The 7,500-nt window shown below is 42.9% G+C and overlaps 1 protein-coding gene across 1 annotated transcript in view; it reads right to left on the bottom strand.

The window, feature by feature from the left end:
* The window catches only part of fam107b (family with sequence similarity 107 member B), a 21,437-nt gene that overhangs the window by 5,035 nt on the left and 8,902 nt on the right, over positions 1–7,500 (bottom strand). The gene's annotated exons all lie outside the window — the stretch shown is intronic.

The following is a 7,500-nucleotide window of genomic DNA, read 5'->3' as shown; positions in this document are numbered from 1 at the left end:
AATGGGTCATTTACACAATATACAGGATACAATGTAATGTAAATGAGGGTAAGCAACTCCTCAACAACCAAATAATATCAATGTCATAATGATAATAAAAAGGAAGAAACAATAATAATTGCAAAAACAATGATATAGCATAAAGTGCTCATATAGCGTCACAGGATAGCAAAAACAACACTCACAAGGAGTAATAATAATAATAATAATAATAATAAATTAGACTTATATAGCGCTTTTCTAGACACTCAAAGACGCTGTGCAAACTGAAAAGATTGAGTAGTACCGGTAATAATAAAGTAAGTGTGTGTGTGAGATAGTGATAAAGCTGTGTAAAGTCACGGTGTGATTGAGCGTTGGGGTATTCGGGCACGCTCTCTAAGTGATGTTTTGGGAGTCAGTAGTGGAGTTATGCAACTGTTCCACAGCAGGAGAGGAATGTTTCATTCCACAGACAGAGAATGTGATCCGCACATGGAAACAGCCAGAGAGGAGGTAAGAGCTGTGAGCTTAAAGTGAGCCTCAGAGCTGAGCAGCGTGCCACAGTACCTACTATATATATATACACATACATACTATAGCAGTCAAACAAACCAAAAGTCACCTTTTGATGTGACGTTTTCATCAACTTCTCTCACGGAACAATGATTGAAAATATTGTTTATGTTTAAGAAATCTAGTCTGGATGGGTAATAATGCGAGGCATACATTATTATCACTTTCACAAATCTCTCACAAACTATTTTCTGTAATTGTAATTCATCAGGTTGGCATCAATTTCCAAATTCTCCATTTTCCAAATTGCAACATGTGCCACACTTTTGGACCAAATCAAGACAAGACAAGACAAGAAACAAGCCCTGGTCACAAAACACTTGAAAAACAACAAGCTTTTGCAAATCAATCAACAACAAACTTCAACTCACCCTGCAGATGAGGAAAGACGGGGTACCCAAACATCATCGCCATCTCTGCTGTTGTTTTAGTGTTTCAATAAGAATAAATTCTTATATACAAATATAGATCTTCTATAAGAACGGTAATATGCTAGCTTGAATAAGCGTAATATCAGGCTCTTCCAGAGCACGGCTCAATAGCAGTGCTGGACAGGAGAACACACCAGAGACGCTTGTTCTCTCTCTCTCTCTCTCTCTCTCTCTCTCTCTCTCTCTCTCTCTCTCTCTCTCTCTCTCTCTCTCTCTCTCTCTCTCTCTCTCTCTCTCTCTCTCTCTCTCTCTCTGCAGCTCTACTACTGAGGTTTGAGTCAGAGGCTGGTTAGTATGCGCTTTGATGAGACACGACTTTATTACCTAACAACAGCCCACTCTACTACCCACCCCCTCTCTCCCTCTCCCTCTCTCCCTCTCTCTCTCTATCACTCACACACACAGCAGTTTTTTTGTACCAGCTGGGCTGGACTTCACCGGAGACAGTTTATTACTTCAAATAACTTTCCATTTATGGAGAAACAATGGGCCTCTCAGTTCAAAGTTGAACCAGGTGTGTTCGGTGCATTCCACGATTAGGTCTGTAGCATTTCAATCAATGGCTGTTGTAAATAGGCAACACAAACCAACAATAAGGGGTTGTTTTCTTAATGATTTGTTTCTCTCTTTACCCGATGTCATTATTATTATTATTATTATTATTATTATTATTATTATTATTATTATTATTGATATAATGATAATTCGCTTTCTCGAACACTGCGCAGAATTAGAACCACAACAAATATTTACATTTAATAGCTACATCTGTGCTTACAGTGCTTTGTCATGGCAATGGACAATTGTGTAGTTATTTTAATTAAAATTAAACGAATTAGAAGATTGTATGTCAAAATATAAGCATCATTCATAGCTCACATACCACGACCCCTTTCTAGAGACATTAGAAAGACTATGTCGGACGGAAAAAATAACTGTAATGTCCCTGGCGCACCACTAGAGGTCCTTACGTCCCCATTGCAAAAACATAACAAAGCCAGTCGGTTACATAACAAAGACATCCACATAAACAATGATAATTATCTCTACACGCGTTTCTGACTGCGTTCTTGGCATCTATGGGGAGCACACCATTTTTTGTCAGACAGAAATAATGAAAAAAACAAAACATAAAAAGAAGCAGACAAAATGCTGTATGGATAATATACTATTTAGGTTTGAAACCTTTCATATTTCATTCCGTTTGGAAATTGTGACATTTACCGTGTCTATAAAAAAGGGGCACTTAATTTGCCCTCCATTCTGCAGAATAACAGTAACAATACCAAATAGGCTACAAGTGTACAACCCCTGGAGAATATTTCACACTAAAAGGTAATTATTATACAATACAATTATACAATATGTGTGGTTGTATTTGTATGTGTGTTGTATTGTTGGATAGTGCACTTCAGGGGGGTATTCCATCAACGCCACTAAAGGAAAATCCAGGCTTATTTAGTTAAGTCTTGTGAGCCTTATCAAAATAAGGCTGGATTCTTTTTTATAAATCTCACATGATTGATCAAAAAACGCCTGGACTGTCCTTTAGCGGCGTTGATGGAATACCCCCCTGATGTGTGCGTACATGTCTCGGGGGGGGTGGGGGTTGACACATACATGCTGTGTGTGTATGCGTGTGCTACCTGCCATCAAAGGAGATGCTTGTTAATGATGGTAGTAGGGGGTAGAGGAACTAACAGCTTGGCAGTGTTGTGAAAGCATCCTTTACCTTAGCACATCTGCTGTTACTTCCTGTCTGCCTCAGGGAAGTGAGGAAGTGACATAGGGAGTTCAAAGAGCCCAGTCTTACAGGCCTAGACTGGAGCCCCATCCTAATATGTCCAGACACATTCCCTTGTCTGGATATATAGTTAACATGGGCCAGCCAGCACAATGGGGATGAGGGAATGAGTTACCTTTATGTCAATACCTCTACGATTGCCAGCCGAACAATTCTGCACACACGCTACACGTAGACTGCACACATACACACACACACACACACACAATCGAAACCTGGCACCTTTTGCCACCCAAAGTAACAATGTAGTTATTCACACTGCTAATAAGGCTCCGCTGACCCACCAAAGGCTTATCATGGTTTATATGGAGGTTATAAATAAGACTGGCACTGGCTGACAATGGCGTCACTCCAAGCCGTCACGCAGATGATATGTAGAGTTTATTACTCTCGCCGTTTCCTAAACAGATGACGTTTATAGGTTTATAGATCAGGAGGTTTATGACAGGCTACTGTCTCTCAGGTTTATAACCTTCCAGCTTCTACGATAGTTGTTGATGCTGTTGTGCAGAGGGAATGTCCACATATCAGAGTTAACCAGGGAAGACAGTGGACACAGGCTAAGGGTCCAGTGTGTGTGTGTGTGTGTGTGTGTGTGTGTGTGTGAGAGAGAGAGTCTGTGTCTGCGTGTGTCTGCTTGCCTGTAATTGTGCTTTTGACAATTTAACTGGCAGTGTCTTCCTGTGTGTGTGTGTGTGTAAGTGAGTGTTTCAGCATGTGTGTGCATACACTTTCCAGGACTGCACTTCCTGCTGTTCCAGGAATACCCATTAAAACAGGTCGTTGATTGGCTGTGGAAGCACACGCCCACCAGCACCAAGCACAAACACAACTCTATAGGATGATACCCTCTCCTTCTCATACTGTCTAACCACATCCTGTAGAGGAGGAAGAGGAGGAAGAGGAGAGGAGAGGGAGGAGAAGATAGTGCGAGAGGGAAACAAAAGGAGAAGAGGAAGAAAGGAGGGGAGAAGTAAGCAGCGGAGAGAGGATAGGAGAAGAGGAAGAGAGTAAAAGACCAATCTTCTGGTATTTGTTTACTCTGCTCTTTCCATGTCACCCTCATGCCCTGTAATGTGATGACGACCTCACATCCAGTCAGTGACTGACACTAGGGAAATCAGGGGGTCAAAGGTCAAAACAAACACAGAGAGAGCAACAAAGCCAACAGGGGGTCAAAAGCCGCTCTGTAGGAAACGGACCGCTCGTTACAATCATAGGCTGTGCGGACTGAATCGAGAGCACAGTGTGTCAACGTGTCACACCGACACAAATGGATGGACAAAGGAGTCATGTTGTTGCTCCTTGAGAGGAAGAGAAGAGAGAGAGAGAGAGAGAGAGAGAGAGAGAGAGAGAGAGAGAGAGAGAGAGAGAGAGAGAGAGAGAGAGAGAGAGAGAGAGAGAGAGAGGAAAAAAGGGTGTGTGTGTGTGAAAGGTAGGAGGGACAGTTTGGTTGTATGTGTGTATTTAAAAGAGGGAGGAGGTAGTGATCGTATGTCTTTGTGTGTGAGTGAGAGAGCGAGAGAGAGAGAGAGAGACTCTACCCTTGCAGGCTGCATTAGAGCTAATTGAATGACAGTCTTGGCAAGGTTAGGTACCCATAGTGCATTGGGCTATTGCATCAGCACTGCGTTTCCATCATTGAGACTGCATGAGCCGAAAGCATAGTATTATGCACACACACACATACACACACACACACACACACACACACACATCACACACACTTGAAACTCCACATCACAAGACCAGTCTCACACCTTCTCTTGATACAGAGAGCCCCAGAAAACAGAAAAGAACTGATTTCAACTGCAGATAAAACAAGCAAAACCAAAGCAATCAACCGTAGCCTTTTGTAAAGAGGCTAAATCTTCTACAATATCCTGATCCTCTAAGCAAGAGTACTGTCATTTTGCATTCACAACCAAGGTTTTGATTCAACTGCCCTTTAAGCTGTGCTCTGTCAAACAGAAGGCTCTCATCAGTAGAACATAAACAACCTCCTTCCTAGGAACTATAACACAAATAACACAGCCACTGTCTAACCTGAGAGAGGAGAGGAGAGGAGAGGAGAGGAGAGGAGAGGAGAGGAGAGGAGAGGAGAGGAGAGGAGAGGAGAGGAGAGGATAGACAGACAGTACTGGAGGGGTTTAGACGATAGGGACTAATTATCTATCTACTTACCTATGACTGCCAAGACAGAACAGGGTCAGTGAGGAGAGACAGACTAACAGAATGAGACTAGACAGACAGACGAGGAACAGAATTGTGAAAAACCCCTTTATTGGGTCAATACGACCCACAGACACACTACCACAGAGAATAGCGGTACATAGCCAGAGGAATGAGTGATGGAGATGAGAGACAAAGAAAGACAGAGACACGTAGGAAGGTTCCCTCTTTGTTCCTGTGGTTCGGATGCCCTCATTATAGAGAGGGGGGGGGGGGAGGAATGGAGAGGGAGAGCAATGAAGAGAGAGGGAGAGAGAGCAGCTGGCGGCCTTCTTCTTCACCATCTGACCCCCTGCCCCCCATGATACATTACACACACACACACACACACACACACACACACACCGTGTCTTATTCACGGCAGGGGAGGGGAGAACCCCTCTCATTGGCTCCACTGGCCTGTCTGTCACTAACAGTGAGGGAGGCCACACCCTGTAGGAGGATACACTAACAGTGATTCTCATCCCTCTCTCATAGACTAACAGTGATTCTCATCCATCTCTCATACACTAACACAGTGATTCTCATCCATCTCTCATACACGAACACAGTGATTCTCATCCCTCTCTCATACACGAACACAGTGATCCTAATCCCTCTCTCATACACTAACACAGTGATTCTCATCCCTCTCTCATACACCAACACAGTGATCCTCATCCCTCTCTCATACACTAACACAGTGATTCTCATCCCTCTCTCATACACCAACACAGTGATTCTCATCCCTCTCTCCTACACTAACAGTGATTCTCATCCTTCTCTCATACACTAACACAGTGATTCTCATCCCTCTCTCATACACTAACAGTGATTCTCATCCCTCTCTCATACACTAACAGTGATTCTCATCCCTCTCTCATACACTAACAGTGATTCTCATCCCTCTCTCATACACTAACAGTGATTCTCATCCCTCTCTCATAGACTAACACAGTGATTCTCATCCCTCTCTCATACACTAACACAGTGATTCTCATCCCTCTCTCATAGACGAACACAGTGATTCTCATCCCTCTCTCATAGACTAACACAGTGATTCTCATCCCTCTCTCATACACTAACACAGTGATTCTCATCCCTCTCTCATACACTAACACAGTGATTCTCATCCCTCTCTCATACACTAACAGTGATTCTCATCCCTCTCTCATACACTAACACAGTGATTATCATCCCTCTCTCATAGACTAACACAGTGATTCTCATCCCTCTCTCATAGACTAACAGTGATTCTCATCCATCTCTCATACACTAACAGTGATTCTCATCCCTCTCTCATAGACTAACAGTGATTCTCATCCATCTCTCATACACTTACACAGTGATTCTCATCCCTCTCTCATACACTAACAGTGATTCTCATCCCTCTCTCATACACTAACACAGTGATTCTCATCCCTCTCTCATACACTTGCACAGTGATTCTCATCCCTCTCTCATAGACTAACAGTGATTCTCATCCCTCTCTCATACACAAACACAGTGATTCTCATCCCTCTCTCATACACTTACAGTGATTCTCATCCCTCTCTCATACACTAACAGTGATTCTCATCCCTCTCTCATAGACTAACAGTGATTCTCATCCCTCTCTCATACACTAACAGTGATTCTCATCCCTCTCTCATACACCAACAGTGATTCTCATCCCTCTCTCATACTCTAACAGTGATTCTCATCCCTCTCTCATACACCAACAGTGATTCTCATCCCTCTCTCATACACGAACACAGTGATTCTCATCCCTCTCTCATACACTAACACAGTGATCCTCATCCCTCTCTCATACTCTAACAGTGATTCTCATCCCTCTCTCATACACTAACACAGTGATTCTCATCCCTCTCTCATACACTAACACAGTGATCCTCATCCATCTCTCATACACTAACAGTGATTCTCATCCATCTCTCATAGACTAACACAGTGATTCTCATCCCTCTCTCATACACCAACATAGTGACCCTCATCCCTCTCTCATAGACTAACAGTGATTCTCATCCATCTCTCATACACTAACACAGTGATTATCATCCCTCTCTCATACACTAACAGTGATTCTCATCCCTCTCTCATACACCAACAGTGATTCTCATCCCTCTCTCATACACTAACACAGTGATTCTCATCCCTCTCTCATACACTAACACAGTGATTCTCATCCCTCTCTCATACACTAACAGTGATTCTCATCCCTCTCTCATACACTAACAGTGATTCTCATCCCTCTCTCATACACTAACACAGTGATCCTCATCCCTCTCTCATACACTAACAGTGATTATCATCCCTCTCTCATACACTAACACAGTGATTCTCATCCCTCTCTCATACACTAACAGTGATTCTCATCCCTCTCTCATACACTAACAGTGATTCTCATCCCTCTCTCATAGACTAACACAGTGATTCTCATCCCTCTCTCATAGACTAACACAGTGATTCTCATCCCTCTCTCATAGACAAAAACAGTGA

This window comes from Nansenia antarctica (genome assembly GCF_963989245.1).
Source record: "Nansenia antarctica genome assembly, chromosome: 9".
Classification (NCBI taxonomy): Eukaryota; Metazoa; Chordata; class Actinopteri; order Argentiniformes; family Microstomatidae; genus Nansenia; species Nansenia antarctica.
This window is presented reverse-complemented; position numbering and strand designations above follow the sequence as displayed.